At 40.6% G+C, this 20202-nt stretch overlaps 1 protein-coding gene across 2 annotated transcripts in view; it reads left to right on the top strand.

The window, feature by feature from the left end:
* GRM8 (glutamate metabotropic receptor 8) overlaps positions 1-20202 on the top strand; it is an 814595-nt gene that overhangs the window by 97792 nt on the left and 696601 nt on the right. The gene's annotated exons all lie outside the window — the stretch shown is intronic.

The following is a 20202-nucleotide window of genomic DNA, read 5'->3' as shown; positions in this document are numbered from 1 at the left end:
CCTCTTGATGAATTGATCCCTTAAACTTATTTAGTGGAAAAGTTGCTTTCTAATTGGTGGATTGGATTGAGTAGAAGTAGAGATACCTGAACTGACTCTGTTGCACCCATTTAAGAGAGATTCTTTGTAGAATATTTCATGCCTAGTATGGGAAAGGTCAAGGCTTCTCAAACTTTATTGTGCCTACAAATCACTGGGGGCATCTTGTTAAAATACAGAATCTGATTCAGTGGGTCTAGGGTGGGGCCTGAGATTGTATCTTCAACAAGTTTCCAGATGATGCTGGTTCATGGGCAAAGGGGTGGGCCACATTAATGTGTTGAAGAGTTGAGTTCCAAGATGGGCAACAGTAGATACATTATCTCTTCAAACAACAAAGCTTACTGTGTTCTTCTATACTAATTTTTATTTAACTCCTTTTAAAGCTACATTTGAGGCACCAATAATTTTACAAAGCTCTAATATTCTTTCTCTGGGTAAACAACAGAAAAATATATGATAAAGTCTTGACATATAAGTGTAAAATGATTCAGGCATTATAGATAAAAGGAGAAAACAGCAAAATTGGGTTGCATTAGTTAATTCTGAAGAGCTTCTAAAAGGAGGTGTTTTGAACCCAGCTTGAAAGATATGGCAAAAGTGGATTAGAGGATATTAGAAATATACTATGTTAGTATACTCATAAAGGGCAGAAGGTGGAATTAATCTTTAGGGACAGTTGAAGCAAGGTAAGTGGGGGGATAGGAGGGAACTTGTCCAAAGCAGAGACCAAGAGAAAACTGCAGCTTAGTAGTAGTTAGCAGAGAAGTAGCCAGCCAAGCTTGCATAGAGCATTACAAAAGGGTTTAACAATATGTATTAAGAAACAAGGTCCTTTAAGGTAAACTTGAGCTTCCCATTCTCTATCAGTGGGGCCTGTTAGAAAACTCTCATTCACAGCTGTAGGAAGGTAGCATTTTTACTTTCTGTACTTTGGCTGGAACATGTTTACTTTCAGCTTTGCTTGGTTTGGTGGTGGGATTCAGACTTCTTGGAAAACATTGATTAGCTCTCTGAGGCTTTCTGTGACTGCCCAACTTTCATTCATTGGACCATTCATTTGTAAATTCAATATTGTTGAATTGAATGCCTCTATGTCTACTGAACCTCATGCTAAAGGTACGATAATTGCATATTTGCAGTTAAATAGCAACAGCAATAATAGCACACACAAAAATACCATCTAACTCAGGGAGAGATGCTTTCCTAATGCCTACCAAAGAGCTTCCTACACTGCGAATAGACAATGGTTTTAGGTGATTAGTTTCTGTTCCCCTTTTATTTCCTTGAGCAAACTCCTTTTTAAGTTGGAGACCCTTTCTTTGAATTGAAGAGCTGGCAGAGGCCATCTTTTAGGTCATGGAAGATCCTCTCAAGAGGTATGAGACTGTAGAGGTGAGGTGGTGTACAGAGTTACTGTAAGATGAATGACTGCCAAGTTTTAACGAGATTTTTGAGTAAGTGGAGGTGAACAGAGGGATGTTTGTGAAGGGGAGAGGATTAGTAGCCTTAGCTGTGTCCTACTAGAACTGATACTTATCTTTGGTGAAATATCTGGATAACTGAACTAAAATATTCAGTTTTGATCTTGCAGGTTAAAACAGGAATTTCAAGAAGACTATATGTCCTGGTTCTCATATTCTTCAGAACTGTCAGTTGGGAAAAAACACTTACATGTGCAAAAGTTGGAATTTGTTGTCCCTGGGTTTCCCTTGTTTCCCTGTTCCTCTGTCTCCTGGAGCTGTGAGACCCCCGCACTGTTTTTTTCTAAGGCTCACTTTTGCTGTGGAGAGCAGTTGTGAGTCTCTTCAAGCCATAGCTCTGGGAACCACAGTTTTCAGGAATTGCCATGCAAGGGACCATGGAATGCCACAAGCATCTCCTACATTCTCTTCAGCAACAGAACGCCCTCCACCCCTAATGTGGGTTGTATTTCCTTAGGGTCTGCATGCCTTTTCTGAATCATTCTGAAGGGGAAAATATAACAGGTTGGCTACTCTATGAGACCTATCTATTACAGTTAAAAAACAATTAAAGCAGAGTAGATTAAATCAATAACTTTTTAAACTTCAAATCTGACTTACAAAATACAGAGTATTTGTCTCCTGGACATACTGTGTCAATATTGGCTGCAGCTCATCTTAGTACCCTCTCAGGGCCCCAGAGAGGCCCAGAGCATCCTCTACCACCAGATTGCTCCCATTTTGCCATAGCCCACTTTGCACCAGAGACCAAAAAAAAAAAATGTTTCTCAAAGTGAAGTTATCTTACAGATACTGCTTTTGTAAAAGTAGGGTTGCCAGATAAAGTGACGCCAATTAAACTTGAATTTCAGATAAACAATGAATAATCTTTTAGTGTAAGTATGTTGCATGCAATATAGAAAACAAAAATACAAACTTATTTATGTTTTTGTTCTGTTTGTTTTGCTGAATCCAGTAATCCTCAGAGCAGGGTTTGTTCTATTTTCTTGATAATTCACTGACTAAATATCCTAGGCATCATTTTCAATACTGTTATGCCACTCTGCTTCAAAGTGTTGAATGGCCCATATTTATTTTCAAAAATAAAGTGAATTATATCTGATTTTGCCTTGAGAAATTAATAATGCTGTTTGACACAATTAGCTACCCCTAGTGTATTACAAAATCAGAGATAGGTATTACAGATGTTCAGTAATATGAAAACTTGATATTATGGAATTGGGTTGCTAAGCTTGACAAAATTGTTAATTTGGATTTAACAGCCAAGCATGAATCTTTAATTGTAGAAGGACTTTAAATACTTTAGTATACTGTGCTTTTTCACAAGACATATATAAGTGCCTTGAAACACTTAATTATTATGCAATTATGCTATCACTTGCATCCTATATAAAGAGAATACGGTTCATAACACTGAGAAACTTGAAAAACTTATTTGTGAATATGACATTATGACTGTGTAAGTGCATAAAAGGGAAATGTTTCTGATTATGATTAGTTTGGGGTTACCATGTTTGCAAGGAGGGATATTTAACTAGAATCAGATTTAACAATTTTCATCAGGCTGTTTACAGTTGAGAAAATTAATTAAAATGTCATCTGTTTAATTACCATTTGTTATCCTTAATTAAAATGTTAATTGAGTACATTTGTGTGTGCAACATACTTAATATGTTGATTTTTTGACAAAAGCCATGACAATGTTTTCTACCTTTTACATTCAAATGTTTAATTGTCAACTTCATGTAAAGATGCATATATTAAAGAAACATAAGAGCATAGTTTGAAAGATCATTTTTTTCTGCTAGAACTGTAGATAACAGATCTATAAGAAATTAGCACTTTAATCAGCAGAAAGGAAATCTACCAGAAGTGTGCATTTTAGTCTTGTATTTGCATATGAAAAAGAGGGACAGAAATTAATCAGCTGTAAAATGTCCATCCAGAATGACATTTCTAAGTAAAGACATTGATTATGGGGAGATGCACTTTAAACATGTTCTTGCCTCACTGACAGTGAGAATAGACTAAATGATAATGAAAACCTTTATATTCTTTTATATTGATGTATACTTGACCTTTTCATTTGAGCAACGTTTGAAATAGTGGTTTAAAACAACATATAGAACTATGCTGAAAAATTGGTTTGGATTTTCTTTTAACAATGGTCATGATTTTTCTTTTCACGCAAACCTGTGGTACTGACCTCTTTTTAGTAAATAAACGTATCCTGATTGTGTTTTGAAAAGCAAAGATATCTCATAGATCAGCATAAAAGCAAAATGGTTCCTTTTCAAATAATTTTTGAAGGGTAGTGCTTTCCCAAAACAGCACTGGTTAGCAATAGCATCCGCTGTGCCCTACCAGCCATGCAAGTCATTGGGGATTGAAAAGACACATGGTGGAATAGACATAGCTCTTTGCTCCTACTGAGCTTTGAGTTTAAAGAACTTACTCTTTTCTTTTTCTTCTTGATAAGCCTTATGACTTTAATGTCTAGTGGAATGAGATGAGCCAGTGCTGCTTAAGAAGTAATAATGAGAATAACAAATATGTAGTTTTATTTAGTGCCTACACTGTTCCAAGTACATGTCTTTTAATCCTCAAAACAATCCTGTATGTGCTATCATTATTCCCATTTTGCAGATGAGGACATGAGGCACAGCCTTCTCAAGGCCACACAGCAAATAAGCAGTGAGGCTGGGAGTTGTACTTGGAACAAGCATGTACTTGGAACAGTGTGGGCACTAAATAAAAGTACGTATTTGTTACTCTCATTATTACTTCTTAAGCAGCACTGACTCATCTCATTCCACTAGACATTAAAGTCATAAAGCTTATCAAGAAGAAAAAGAAAAGAGTAAGTTCTTTAAACTTGAAGCTCAGTAGGGGCAAGTGTGGATATTCCTACTACAGTAGGAAATATACATTACTAGGAAATATCCACCAAGAGCTCGTTCGTTTTGCTGTTTTCCTTCCCTTCCAACAGACTTACCTATTAGAACTGTAGGAAAAAGGCAAAATTAAAGGGGAAGATGCAAAACAGAGCAAAGAGGGCTTGGCTTCAGGAAGCCATGCTTAACCTTAAAGGCCAGCCTGAAAGGGGAGAAGGGGAATGACTTGGACTGTCCCTTTCACTTCACCCCTCTAGGGTTTTCCACTGTGGAAGGATGATTATTGGTTGGTTCTCTCCTCAGAGTGGTGGAAAGATGTATGGGCATCTCCTTACTCTCTCTTTTTTTTTGAGACGGAGTCTCGCTCTGTCTCCCAGGCTGGAGTGCAGTGGCGCGATCTCGGCTCACTGCAAGCTCCGCCTCCCAAGTTCACGCCATTCTCCTGCCTCAGCCTCCTGAATAGCTGGGACTATAGGCGCCCGCCACCGCACCCGGCTAATTTTTTGTGTTTTTGGTAAAGACGGGGTTTCACCGTGGTCTCGATCTCCTGACCTTGTGATCCACCCTCCTCGGCCTCCCAAAGTGCTGGGATTACAGGCGTGAGCCACCACGCCCGGCCTCCTTACTCTCAACAGTGGCTTTCAAACTGTTATCTTTTTTTTTTTAAATCATGACTACACTAATAAATATATTTTACTTTGCTGTCTATTCTACTAAACATAAGTGCAGGAATTTTTATCTGTTGTCACTAATGTATTCAAGTGTCTAGAGAAGTACTTGGCACATGGTAAATGCTCAATAAATAGTTGTTGAATCAATCTATCTGTCCATCCATCCATCCATCCATCTATCCATCCATCCATCCATCCATCTATCCATGCATCTATCAAGTCTATCAATCATCTATCATATATCTATACATTTATCTGGAAAAATATTTCATCAAACATTCTTATACTTACTATTTGCTTACAGTGCATTCTCAAATACTCATAAGAAGAAAAAAATAATTTGAGTACATTTATTGATTGAGAGAACCTTAATAGGTAATTCTTTGCAATACTCAGGGTTATGATCTGCAATTTGAAAAGTACTACTTATCATTGGGAGCAGTTGGCTTTGTGTGTAAATTGGCTTGTGTCATTGGGACTTCTCTTTCTTGCTGTCACAGTGCCTCATTTAGCTTGTGTATTTCCCCAGTCCATGTGCTAGCTTGTGCACTCACATTACCCTAACAAGCTGCATGCCAGTAAAAAAAGTCAGCTAGTATAAGCTGGATATGGTGGCTTATGCTTGTAATCCCAGGACTTTTGGAGGCTGAGGTGAGAGGATCATTTGAAGCCAGGAGTTTGAGACCAGACTGGATGACAAAGTGAGACCCCGTCTCTACAAAATTAAAAAAAAAAAAATTACCTGCGCATGGTGGTACATACCTGTAACTTGGGAGGCTGAGGCAGGAGGATTGCTTGAGCCCAGGATGTCCAGGCTGTAGTGAGGTATGATCACACCACTGTACTCAAGGCTGAGTGATAGACCAAGGCCTGGTCTCTTAAAAAACAAACAAACAAAACCAGACAAGTCAACTAATATTAGGAGTTCTTGGCCAGCTTCTGGGAAGTTCTGAAAGCATTTGCTGCACTCCAGTGGGTCCTATTTTTGTGAAGCCCCAGGCTAATGATTAATTGTTGGATAGTGCCATAGTCTAGTCTTGGTCTGTGCCTGAGCTGGTTTGGATGTAGCTCTCCATAAAGGCAGAGGATTGCAAATAGTAACCTGTTTTAAAGTTCTCTCCACAATGAGCGTACTTTTCCTCCATACAGATCCTGAAATAAAATTATTAATGGATTTTAACACTTTTAAAGTCTTTTCCTTTTTTTTTTTATTTTTGAGGTATCTGTACTTAAATTTTATGCTCACTGTAGCTATGAAGAAGGAAGAAGATGAGGTAGAGAAATTGATGGAATTAAGTGTTTTGATAGGTGTGAGAACTGTGAAAGTCTTTCATTTCCTGAGAAAATATGTGAGAGTAAAAAGGATAATGTATTCAAATGTTACGTTCATTGTGAAGTAGGACTGGGGATACTGTTTCTATTCGTTTTCTAATCTTCACCAATTTTTTGGATTATCTGACTAGAAAAAGCAATATTCTGGCTTAAGTCTTGAGTAAAATTAGGGTAAACTATCTAGAAGAATTAATTGAATATGAATTCTAGCATCTACTCAGGTCTGAGTGCCATAGCTTCGCCAGGGTATCTAGAATGTCATGAGCCAAGATCTGGACCTGGAAACCCCTCAGTTGTGTGGGTGGGATGGGCACTGGGGAGGGCGTAGGTTTACAGAAAGAGATTGGCAGGCTAAGGATGAGAGCCGCAGGGTTGATGAGAAGGCAGCTGGTTGTGGCCTAATATAGCCATTGGCACCATATAGGTGCAGCAAGGTCTAATGAGTAAGGGTTGACAGATTGTGGAAGCTCAGTGATGGTCACCTCCAAAGCAGGTAATATTTGGAATTCCAAGGAGCAGACAAAATAACATTGAGTTAACATTGCTATCAGCATGCGGACAGTCCCAAATTCTGAGTTGGGAGTGGTAAGAATAATTCAGGGTCCTAATCCTAGAGGATCATACATCATGAGACCAATGATGAAAGTGTAGACAAAAAAAAACAAAAACACAACTTACATTATCAACATGGAGTGATAAATGGAGACTTTGTCTCCAGCTCAAGGCACATGCCTGGCTTTCAAAAGTGAGTCACAAGGATGGGTTTAATGACAAACAACAGGAGTAACTTGACACTGACTACCAGAACATGAGGATCATGTTCCTCTTTGCCAAATCAAGATCAGTCCTTGAGAGACAAAATTGGAGGTGACCCTAAAGCTGGGTGGCGTTCAAGGGCTCCAGGTGTTCAGAAAAGGAAATGGAGAGATGGAAATCAGTCAGGGCCCTGGCAGTGGGCCCCTCATACTCCACCCAAGGGCATTTTAAGTGCAGGTAACAGCACCAGAATAAGAAAGGCAGAGCACTTGAAGTTAACACAGAATAAGTCAGAATCACTGAGGCTCATAGTAACCTGGGGTGTGAAATATCTTTTAAATAGTTACATTGTAGTGTAGAAATATTATATTTGCCTTTCAAGACCATTGATAGGGGACAATTGAGAAAATAGAACAGTGTTTCTCAACTGGGAGAGATTTGCTGTTCAGGGCATTTGGCAATGTTTGGAGATATTTTCTGGGTTGTCACAACTGTGGGGTTGGGGACAAGGTTTGCTACTGTCTAATGAATAGAGGCCAGGGATGCCACTAAACCTCTTACAATGCACAGGATGGCCCTTCACATCAAAGAATTAACCAGTCTAAGATGTCAATAGTGCTGAGATTGAGAAAAGCTGAAATAGAGTAAGATTACTGCTGCATAGTCTTGATTGAATATTGAATTTATATGAGCAATGCAATATATTTCTGGGTGTACATAAATTGGTTTTGACTTTGTTGTTGGCAAAACATGACTCGACTAGAGAGTAAATAGCCTAGGCATATGTTGCCCTGGAGATGCAGAGCAACCCAGTCAGCAAGCAGAGTGGAATTGCCCTGGAAAACATTGATCTATGGGCTGTGAGGGAACCTGTGCTTCTAGCATGAGTGGCACATTGTCCCCAGTTGTGACCTGGCTTCCATGGGATTCTGTGTAAGGTTTATTATATTTACTAGGGATCACTTGGCCTTTCTAGCTACTCTGACTTTTTCACTCTATATAACTTCGGATAGAAAGAGCTTAAAGTTAAGGACTCGTGTATTTCTTTTTTTTTCCATGAATTTCTGCGTACTGCCTGGTCTTGGTCTACTCTGACACAGGCTTTCCATGAGCTACAGAGATCTAGTGCAGACAAAAGAAAGCAATCGTAATGATGTCCTTGCAGCGGAAGGTGCTGATGAGAGGTTGATGATTATCTTGAGGAGGTTTGATGACTAAAAAAGCTGTTTCCAAAGTTTCCAAAGCTGAAACTTAAAGTCTTTGCTCTGGGGTAAGTGAATATTGCTTGAAGAATATATGCCAGGATTATTTTTCAAACAATAGGTCTACTTACTTGATTACCAGGCAGTTTGCTCACTGCTCTTTTCTTTCTGAGATTTTTTGCTTTCATGGCTCCATTTTTCAAGATGGTACCACACTAACGTGACTAGTGTGAGTTACTGTGACTGTCATAGTTTGCCTCAAGGTTAGATGTACTCAGGTTACATTTTGTTATCTCTTTTCTGTGGTAGGAAGAACTTGAGGCCCTCAATAGGTGTGTGAGGTATTCCAGATACTGTCAAACTTCATGTACAAATGCAGTGTCCTGGTTCATGGGAGAAGTTTCTGGATAACTTACAATCATGAAACTGTGAGAACACATTGTTCTTTCCACTGTCCACCCTATCTAAGCTGATGGGCTGCAAGTCAGCACGACAAAGTGGTTAGAATTTGTGGCCTCAGAGGTCAGACTTAAGTTGGAGTTCTACCTCTGCCAGTTTTTATTACAGAAGACCTTGATGTGTTGCATATATGTGTCTGCTTACATTTCCTTATCTGTGAAATGAGGAATATTGTTGTGAGGATTAAGTAATATATGTGGCTCATTTGACAGAGTGCCAGTGTTAGTAAGGACAGAATAAATGTTTTCATTATTATCACTGCTGTTGTTAATTGCATTGGACTCTGTTTTCTTTGTTCTGATTTTCTTTTTGTTTAAGATAGAGAGGGTGAGCTGAAAGTTGGGTTTCAGGTAGGTTGCAATTTTGGGCGCTCTTCAGTGCTTTTCCTCACTAAAGAGAGTTGTTTTGTCTCTTTCCTTTGAGTTTTTCCTTTTTCCAAGGTTGCCGCAATATGTGTGTATGTGTGTGTTACAAATACAATTTTTAAAATTTCTAATGACGCAGGTCAAATTTCAAGAGACAAACGCTTTATTAACCCAAATACTACTTATAATGAAATGGAAATGCTGTGATCCCATTAAACTCCAAGTCATTCATATCCTGACCCTGGGATCAGTCAGATGACAGGAACCTCAGCTTGTTTGTGCAAATGAGAAGCCATGAAGAAAATCTGCCTGCCTGGGCTGCATATTCTCCAAGTGAAGGGCTAGAGTGGTATTTCTTGTATGAGGATCATTTGGAGTGCTTGTGAAAATACAGGTTTCTGGACTCTGTGTGGGGAATGGAAAGGTTCTGCAGATTGCTAACTGATTTGATTATCTAAGAGATGATGTGTGTAGGGAATATTCAAGCCTCTGGGTATACAGGCCCAATTATATAAAATTAATAAAAAAATAATATTTCAAAAGAAGAATGCAATGGGTGGGGAGGAGGATTCGATCATATGATTTTCTTGTTTGGAAGAGGTAGATTGAAGACAGGGCTTTGCAGCTGTGCCCTGAACCTTTGAGGACTGTGGAACCTCTCTGGTGCTATGTGTTTTCAACATTCTTTGTGAAGCGAGAATTGGAGGTGCTGCTTGTATACTTTTGATTGGGATTGGAGAACCAGTTTAGAGGAGAGAGAGAGAGAGAGCGAGAAAGTAAATATCTGATTTGTGGCAAACAGGCTGCTGTAATCTTGGCAAGTTGTTAAAAAATTAGGATCTCATTTTTAAAAGGAATGAGCTCAAGCAATTAGTACAAACTCTAAATTGAAACTTTGCTATGGGTTTAGAGTCAGGTAAAAAAAAAAATTAATTTCTTTTTTACAAAGGACTGTAAATGAAGATTGCCTCTAGGCAAAACTCAGTTATTTAACTTTTTACACAGAAATTTTATTGCATTTTGAATCAAAAAAGAAATTCACCTGGTATTCAAGATTCATAGTTCTGTTTTTATTTTTTTTTTATAGCAAAGAAAATTAAATTTTGGAAAGGGACCCAGACAAACTCAAAGATGGTAAAACAATGGAAGAATTTTAAATTTTAACTTTAAGTAGAAAAACAGCATCTCATTGTCACAGCTAAGTAACCTACCTAAGTTTTAAAAAGGAGAAAATTTAATAGGTTAAGAATGAACATTCTTCATTTTATGTTTGATTTACTTGATAAAATCTATTCACATATAGGAAGAGCCAACTGCTATTACCAAATATAAGTAGCAGCTTATTAGTTTCTATTATACGCTATGTGTTGTGTTAGATCTTGGGATTACAGAGTTGGATATGACATAGTTCCTGTCTGTAATGGCCCATAATGTAGTGAGGTGGTGAGAACACGAGCAGATAGTGCCTATGCAACTTAGAGGTATCCACATTACTAGGCATTTATAGCTCCAGTTTGCAAAGTGCCTACTCTGTGGCATTGTGCTAATGACCTGACTATATGGAATGTGTGTGTGTGTGTGTGTGTGTGTGTTTATGCATGTGTATGTGTGTAAACTCCAACTCCTAGAACAGTCCTGCTTTTATCTTCATTTTACAGATGAGATAATCAAGGCTTACATAGATTAAGTCATCCAAGATCACATAGCTAGTTTTTAACGGAATTCAGACTTGAACTTGAAGGTCTGAATGACCTTAAAAACCTATGCTCTTTGCAGGATAGTGTGACTTTTACCGTTTAATCTAATTCTTGCATACATTCTATCAAGCTAATATGCAATTATTCATTTTTTTCAGAAATATATGTAAATATCCTTAGATTGAAAATCTTTTAGAAATTGCCTATATCTGATAGGGAATTTTCTCCGAAGTGGAATATTTAAAAAGAGAGCTTGAGCTCTTAGCAGTCTCGAGCCCTTCTGCTTGGTATACATTCCTCTCGGAAAAAGAAGTGTAAGTGTCCAAAACATCCTCAGATGCTGACACATCCTCCTTGTTAAGTGAACAATAAATTGACTCTTTGTAGAGATGTCTATTGCCTGTGTACATCCATGTTTATAGAAATAGTGAGTTGAGTTTCAAAGTACAGCACAGATGCTGACACGTTTTTCCAGTCTTGGGTAAGTTTGTAGCTGAGTTTCGGTACTAGGATTTGAAAGATCTGAATCAAAAAATATATCCCTTCAGTGGAAAGAGAGAAGTCTCTGATCTGTCACAACCTACTAAATTTATGTTTTAAATATCTTCACATTTTATGTTATAAAAGTTCTGCTGGTTTGTGCTTTATAACACACAGTTGAACGGTACCATTATGGATGCTAGCTTCCTTCTAGGAGGTAGAATGAATACAACATAATCCATTCTGCCATAATATGAGCTATTAGAAGTGATGCTTCTGGCTATTAGGGATAAATCGTATCTGTGGAATGAGTTAAGAGTTAAACTATTTGTAGTGTATTGGATTTGCCTGTTTCATAACTGCATTCATTAAATTCAAATTTGATGAGAGCTATTCATATTAAATTTGATAACCCCAATTCTAGCAAGTTACACATATTATAAAGTTCCTTTGAAAATTCTATGACATTCATGTTATTTTTGTCCTTTAATAACTAAGCCATTTTAAAATTAGGTGCCCATATGTAGCCATGTGTTACTGAAAATACTTCATAATTTATGACTTGCATTCAATTAGTTCAGAATTCATTGCTCTTGTCTGATTTTATCTTAACGCTTTGGTATTGAAGAATCTAAGATTACTGAATAATATTAGTCTTTCAATTGAATTTGATGAACTTTTTTGGTACTCCTACAATACCCAGAGCATTGTGCAAGATGTAGTTGGTTTGAAGAGGAAAAATAATTCTCAGTTTTTAGAAATTACTATCTAATGCAATAATAACAGGTAAGATCTATTTGCCAGAAATCAACCTCCTTGGAGTAAGCCAAATGGAGAAAATGACCTATCTTATATTTAAATTTTTATTAAGAATAAGAATAACAATTGTAGATGAATGTAAATATAATCTCTCTGCCCAATTGCATGTAACAGTTTCATGCCTGGTTTATGAAAAAATTTACTCATTAATTCTTAATCTGTCAACTCTGACTTTCTAACTAACCTCTTCTCACCTATGCCCATCCTGAACTACAAAACAATGTTAAATCTGGAGGGAAGGTGGGGAAAGATCAGTTGGAATTAGTAAAATGTCTTTATTATAAAATTTTAAATTTTAGTTCTATTATTTTCAAATATCTATAATAGCTCAAGCAGTACTTAAAATTTGGAACATTTTTAGATTTCTGTACACTTGCTTTAGTGAACAGTGAAAAAAGAGATTTATAAGTAGTTTTATACAATGCTCAGATTTATTTATATGGAAATGGGCATTCTTAGATTTCACAAAATAGTTTCTTTTGAATGGGTTAAATATTTTTTTTCCTGAAAATGTTTTCATCCTAGGATTTACTGAGTAAACTTCCTTTTTGAATGGATGTTAAAAACATAAACCCTGACTCAACCCAAAACTTCTCTAATTCGAAATTAGTAAAGTCTAAATCATTGATCTAAGAAAAATGACAGGTAGTCATGTTTTTATGATTAGAATTATTTAACACATCATTTTTAGTAATGATGTGTTAAACATAAAAATATTTTTGCCTATATTTTCATCGTGTTAAATTTCTGTTATTCATATGTTTAATACATTTATTAAAATTGTTTATGAAGTTCGCAGAAGTGTTAGCTGTTTTAAACGTCTTTGTGAAAGTTGCAGACTTATATTCAGAGCTCAGGGGGAAGCTAGATGAAATTTTGATAGACTTTTCACTTAGCTAAAATTTTTTTATGTCCAGAAGATGTATGTCTTGCCTACATTTTATGTTAAGACCTTAATTTTGTTTGTATATAAGAACATGCCTATCAGTTAACAGACGAGGAAATATATGGGCACTGCTCTGCTATTTATAATGTTTTAAAATATTATGGTAGCAAGATGAACAATGTTGCATTTTAATTTTAATTTTTTTCTCTTTAAAATTTGTTTTGCCTTTCCTACAATTCAAATTCTATTAATATTTTGGCCACCCACTATTGATATCAAAATGTTTTAGTTCATGCTTGAAATAATCCCATTTGGTTCTCACACTTTCTTCACTGAATCATTACAGAGTTTAAGATAAATCAGGCCCACTGGAATTTATGTAACGGTGATTTAACAAGTTGAGGTGATATTTCATGGAGGTGAGATCTGTAACAAGATGTGACTGTGTTTAAATTGATCTTTGAAGTGTTGAACAACTTTATTGCAGCATAGTAGATATTTTCTCAACTTTTCTTTAGTAATTTTTGCCATTTTTTTCTCAATGAAGGAAACTTTCTGAGCACAAATGTACTTAGCAACAAGTTGTTGATTTGCCTGGAAGTTAAATCTTAATAGAGTGCCTGATAAAGTAGATGATAATAACATGAAATTATAATGATAGCAGCTAATGCCTAGTCAGTACTTTTATGTACTAGGCTCTGTATTAAATGCTTTACATGTATTATTTAGTCTCATAGTTAGGCCTACTTTTTGGAAGAGGAAGCTAAGGGATAAACCTATGAGGATGAATAGAAATAATATCCAACTCACAGAGATAAATAAGGTGGAAGTAGTGTATACACCCAGAATTTGCCTGGATGACAAAGTTCATGTGCTTAATGAGTGCATCTATCTCAATAAAGATACCTTTCTTGGCAGCCCGCCTCCTTTAGTCAGCTAGAACTTTTAGGAAGATAATACTTTTTGACTACTTTGTTATTCAGTAGCATACACATTACAGAGACTTAAGGAAAAAAAAAAAAAAAACCAAGAAGGGTGAAAAAATGCCAGTTTACCTTGTTATTTGGATTTATTAATTTTTTGTTTGTTTTTTTAGAGACAGGGTTTTGTTGTTGTTGTTGTTGTTTGTTTTCTTTTTTTTTTGAGACAGACTGTCACTTTGTTGCCCATGCTGGAGTGCAATGGTGTGACCTCGGCTCACTGCAATTTCCACCTCCCGGGTTCAAGCGATTCTCCTGCCTTAGCCTCCTAAGTAGCTGGGGTTACAGGCACATGTGCCACCATGCCTGGCTCATTTTTGTATTTGTAGTAGAGATGGGGTTTCACCATGTTGGTCAGACTGGTCTCAAACTCCTGACCTCGTGATCCACCCACCTCGGCCTCCCAAAGTGCTGGGATTACAGGCGTGAGCCACTGCACCTGGCCCGAGACAGGGTCTTCTTATGCTGCCCAGGCTGGCCTGCAGTGCCTGTGAACAGGCACAATTATAGTTTGCACTACTGGCTTTGAACTTTTGGGTACAAGCAATCCTCCTGCTTCTTGAGTAGCTGGGACTATTGGCATGTGCCACTGTGCCCAGCTTGTTATTTGCTTTTTAAAATGTTGGTAGAGATTTATGGGACTAATTCAATTCTTGAAACACCCCAGCTATTACTCTACCAAGGGCCTTACTTGGGGAATGTGGGTCTGGGGACTGATCATGCTATATGCCCTGCTTTTGCCAGTGAACATCTAGGACTTCTCTTGTCCATTTATCCACTCCAGCCACAGAAGCATGTCCTAGAGTGCCCAGACCCTTTCATTTCTTGGCATAATCACATCAGCTCTTCCCATGCTTGGAAACCTCTTTCTCAGGTATTTGCAAGGCCAGAAGGCCAGGCTCCCTCCTGTCCTTCAAATCTCAGCTTAAATGCCATGTTCTCAGAAAGTTCCTATCTGACCCTCCAAATAAAGTGAGATTCCTCCTCACTTTCATCTCTCCCACACACTCTTTATTTCCAATGTACTGCTTTCATTAGCTTCTGTCAATTTATTGTCTGTATCACCTACTAGATCCTAAGCTTCTTGAACCATGTCTGTCTTATCATGTCTCTAGCACTGAACAGAATGGCATGTGATAGATACTCAGTAAATATTTGAGAAATGAATGAATAAAAGACTGGATGACTCAGAGAGCTTGGAAAAGGAGAAGAAATAATTAAAAGGAACACAATGCAGTAAAAGTAACTTTCTTGTTATAGCTTAAGCAAAGGAATTGGGATGAGTAGCTGTTATGCCTAGACCCTCTATTCCCCAAAGAAGACCACCAGAGTCCAGAGTCAAAGCCAAGCGGCAAGGATCTTTGTGACAAGTTCAAACTTGGTCCCTCCATTACACAGCATACAAGAGGGCCCCGAACAATGCGAGTGTTTGCTTTTTATAGCCCGAAAGTTACAGGGGAACAAAGGAATTCTTTTGGTTCCCGCGCTTTCAGTAAAACTTTGAACGGCTGCCTCCTTATCGGAGACTTTTCCAGGTGGTGTTTGTACTGGGCTCAGGAAGTTTGAGAGACATATGGCGATATGTGGTGGGATGGGAGGATGGGATGTGTTTGTATTGGGCTTGTTTGTTTTGAGCCCGGGGCTGAGGAATGTGCCCGGCTCCTCTCATTCCCCTCTTCTTTTCAGGTATCTCTAGAGCCAATCTTGGGTCTTACAAGTCTGATTCTGTTTCAGCGTCTACAGGTTGGTATTGGGCTCTGAGGACCATGAGTTGTACAGTGTCAAATCTTTCTCTAACGAACCGCAAAATTCTGTTAACAACACAAGGTCCTACGGTAAGCAGAAATAGAAGACTCAGCAGGGGTCCAAGGAAGGGGGCTAACAGAGAAAACATAGATGAGTTCCACCATTGGTCTGCAGCTGAAGCAAACTGCCATGTTCTTACTTCTGTGCTTAACTTGCGTAACTGTTGGACCCGGTCCTCCACAAGTCCTGATTCATTTATGTAGAAACAACAGTCTTCCTTTAGGAACATACACGTACCCCCTTTTTCAGCAGTGAGTAGGTCTAAGGCCCTCCGGTTCTGCAAGGTTACCTGTGCTAGGGACGTGAGCTGCCGCTGGAGGGAGGCAAGGGACTCAGCTGACTCCTCCATAGCAATGGCAAATTGTTGGTCCAGCTTGTTACTTTCTATGAGGGTGTGACCTAAGGCTCCCCCCGCCAGTCCGGCTGCCATGAAGGATGCGGTGAGGGAGATTCCTGCAATGAGGGGGAGAAATATGGCTCGTGCAGGTCTCGGTCTAGGGACTGGGTGAATAACAGCACTAGTCCAGTTACCGGTATACCCTAGGAACTCTCCGGCAGTAAGTAGAGTCAACCGGGGAACTAATGTGACAGGAAGACACAGTAGGTTGGTAACAGAGGGGCTTGATAGGTTTTTAGATAATGTTCCATTACACCAGAAGAATATGCCTGACGGAGCCCTTAAGGTGATATTAGGGGGCGTTGCAGTGATGCTGCAGAGGCTGGAATTAGTTCCTGAGAAACAGTAGGGAAACTTTTCTTGACTGGGGTTTAGGTATAGTGGCACGTTAGGGATAGGGGCATATGAGAAGTTTCGGTGGTTGTTAGCTTGGGCAGAGGTAGAGGATCCCCACGGCAGGAGGACAGCGGTTAGCGGTGGACGCCCTAGAGTGGCACACAGAAAGCAGCCAGACAGGCTGTAAAGTCCTGTAAGGTTAGCAAGTTCTAATCCTTCTTGCAATAATTTTAACCAGGAAAAAGGATGTAAATCTTGTGTCAGGCGGTTTTCTTGTCGCTGGATATTTCCATGGACCAGGGGCCGTACCTGCACTAGACCCTGCCACAGATAGAGGTGACTGCTAGGCCATGTGGAGGCGGAGGAGTAGTATACAGCCCCGTGTTGAGGCATGGTCCAGCGGGAGTTCCAGGGGTCTCTAACTATCCATGTATATGAAAGGTCTCCATCTCGTCTACGATGGAAGGGCCATCTGGGATCTATCTGTTCTTTTCCACCCCACCATTGGTATTTATGGATGATACAATAGTTATAAGGGCAGCCGGCACTTTGGTGCCACCAATAGTGCTTACAATTGTATTGAGTCTGATCATACTCGAAGCATATCATTGGTGCCACTGGTTTGGCTATTGCGGTAAAATGTAGTAAAATTGGGCTATTGCACCCTGAGGAGGGGCAATCTGCACTGGCCACTAATTTCCCGGGCTTATGAGGTTGCCCAGGGTGGGTTTGGTTTTCATAAAGCCAGAATCTCCAGACAAAGGGATTAGGAGCTGGCTTTATGTTTTCCCCAGCGGCCACTAGGGCGACCAACATTAGAGTCAGACTACCTAACTGCATGTTTGCAGTGAGCTATGCTGTCGGCGCAGGGTGAGTTTTAAGGGGTTGTTCTTAGCTCTGTCCACAGTCCACGTGTCCGGTGCTTCAGCCGCCGCCGTGATTGGTCCCAGGAGGTCGGAGGTTGGGTCCACCGGCTTGACGTGGGTGTAGTGGATCCACGACGCGATGCCTTCTACCTTTAGGGCGGTGGGTGTGGTTAGGAGTACCTGGAGTGGTCCTTTCTACCTGGGTTCTAGGGTCTCTTGTCGGTGTCGCTTGACCAGGACCCAGTCTCCTGGCTGGTACGGATGGGGTGTCGGCGGGGGACCGGTCTCATATAGTTCCTTCAGCTTGGGCCAGATTTCTTGATGAATTTTCTGCAAGGCTTGTAGGGAAAATAAGAGTTCAGAGACATTTTCTGTTTCAGACTTGAGCAGATCATCTTTTAGGCTGGGAACTAGGGGTGGGGGTCTACCATACATGATTTCATAAGGGGTAAGGCCCAGTCTGTAAGGGGTATTACGGGCCCGGAACAGAGCGTAGGGGAGAAGGACTACCCAATTAGCGCCAGTCTCCATAGTCAATTTAGTTAAGGTCTCTTTTAAGGTCCAATTCATCCTTTCTACCTGTCCTGAACTCTGGGGCCTGTAAGCGCAATGGAGTTTCCAATTTGCCCCAAGGATGGAAGCCAAATCCTGACTTACCTTAGCGACGAAAGCGGGCCCATTATCTGACCCTATCTGGACGGGGAAGCCATACCTGGGAAGGATCTCTTCCAGAATTTTCTTTGCTACGACCTGAGCAGTTTCTCTTTTGGTTGGGAATGCTTCAGTCCACCCTGAAAAAGTATCTACAAAGACAAGTAAGTACCGGTACCTGTACTTTCCTGGCTTTATTTCAGTAAAATCTACTTCCCAGTAGATACCGGGCCTGGTTCCCCTGAGCCTTGTTCCTGTTGCAGCTTGAGATTGGGGGTATGCGTTGTTAAGCTGGCAGACTTTGCAACTTGTCACGATACTGCTGGCCGTCTCAGCTATATGTCTGATTTTGAGCTTGGAGCGTCTGATCAGGTCTATCATCCGCCGGGCCCCCAGGTGGGTGGTTCGGTGGATGTGTTCTAACACCTGTTGTCCTAATTTTTCTGGTAGGATGGTTTGGTCATTAGTATCAGTCCACCACCCATTCTGGACTTGTTTCAGGGGAAGTTTGTCAATCCACTGGAGATCTTGTTCTGAATATTCAGGGAAATTTGGCAAGTCCCGGGGGCCCAGGTCAGGAAGCTGGAGTGTAAGGAGTTGGCTGGGAGCCTTTGCTACATTCCTTGCAGTTTGGTCTGCCAGAAAGTTGCCTTGAGCAGTTGGAGTAGTTGGTTTCTGATGCCCTGGGCAATGCACAATGGCTAACTTTTCTGGCCTCCATAGGGCTGTTAGCAGGGCTAGGATCTCTTGCTTGTTTTTTATCTCTTTTCCTTCAGCCGTCAGTAACCCTCGCTCCCTGTAAATGGCCCCATGTATATGCGCCGTTGCAAAAGCATATCGGCTGTCTGTATATACTGTCAGCTTCTTCCCCGCCCCTAAGGTAAGAGCTTGGGTGAGCGCAATCAGTTCGGCCTTCTGGGCCGATGTCCCCGGGGGCAGGGGTTCCGCCCAGATTACCTCAGTCTCTGAAGTCACTGCCGCTCAGCGTACCTCTGGCCTTGATGCATGAAGCTGCTCCCATCAGTGAACCAGACGAGGTCGGTGTCAGGAAGTCGGCAGTCCTGCAGGTCTTCTTGAACTCTGTGCACCTGAGCTAGTATCTCGGTGCAGTCATGGAGTGGGGCGTCCAGGTCCGGGTTGGGCAGCAGCGAGGCAGGGTTTAAGGTCGTTGGGGGCAGGAAAGTTATCCTGAGAGGATTTAGTAGTAGTCCTTGGTAGTGGGTGAGCCGGGCGTTACTCATCCATCGATTAGGTGGCTGTTTGAGTACACCTTCGATGGCATGTGGAGTAACGACCCGCAATTCTTGTCCCATGACAAGTTTATCAGCATCTTGCACCATCAGAGCCGTGGCCGCAATCATTCGGAGACAAGGGGGCCACCCGACAGCCACTGGGTCTAACTTCTTTGACAGGTAGGCAACTGGCCTCCGCCAGGGGCCTAAGTTCTGAGTTATTACCGCCTTGGCGACACCCGTATTCTCGTCCACATATAGGTGGAAGGGCTTGGTAACATCAGGTAGCCCCAGTGCAGGCGCAGAGAGTAAGGCGGTTTTAATCTGTTGGAAAGCCGACTCGGCTTCGTCTGTCCAATTAAATGGCTGCTGCCCCCGGGTTGCCTGATACAAGGGTTTAGCCAGTTCTGCGAACCCAGGTATCCATAGTCTGCAAAATCCCGCCGACCCCAGGAATTCCCTCACTTGTCAGGTGGATTGTGGCCTGGGGATCTGCAGAACAGTTTGTTTCCGGGCGTCTGTTAACCAGCGCTGCCCTTCTTTAAGCAGGTACCCTAGATATGTTACCTCTGGCTTACAGATTTGAGCTTTCTTTGCCGAGGCTCGGTAGCCCAGATTCCCCAGAGCTTGTAAGAGACCCTTGGTCCCTTGGATGCAAGCTTCTTGGGTCTCAGCAGCAATTAGGAGGTCATCAACATACTGTAGTAAAGTTATTTCAGGGTGTTTGCGTCGGTACTCACCCAGGTCTTCATGGAGGGCCTCATCGAACAGGGTAGGAGAGTTTTTAAATCCCTGCGGCAGCCTTGTCCATGTCAATTGGCCACTTATGCCCCTATCAGGGTCATTCCAC

This window comes from Macaca fascicularis, chromosome 3, assembly GCF_037993035.2.
Source record: "Macaca fascicularis isolate 582-1 chromosome 3, T2T-MFA8v1.1".
NCBI lineage: Eukaryota > Metazoa > Chordata > Mammalia > Primates > Cercopithecidae > Macaca > Macaca fascicularis.
Note: the sequence above shows the minus strand (reverse complement) of the source record. Positions and strands in the feature narration are given on the sequence as shown.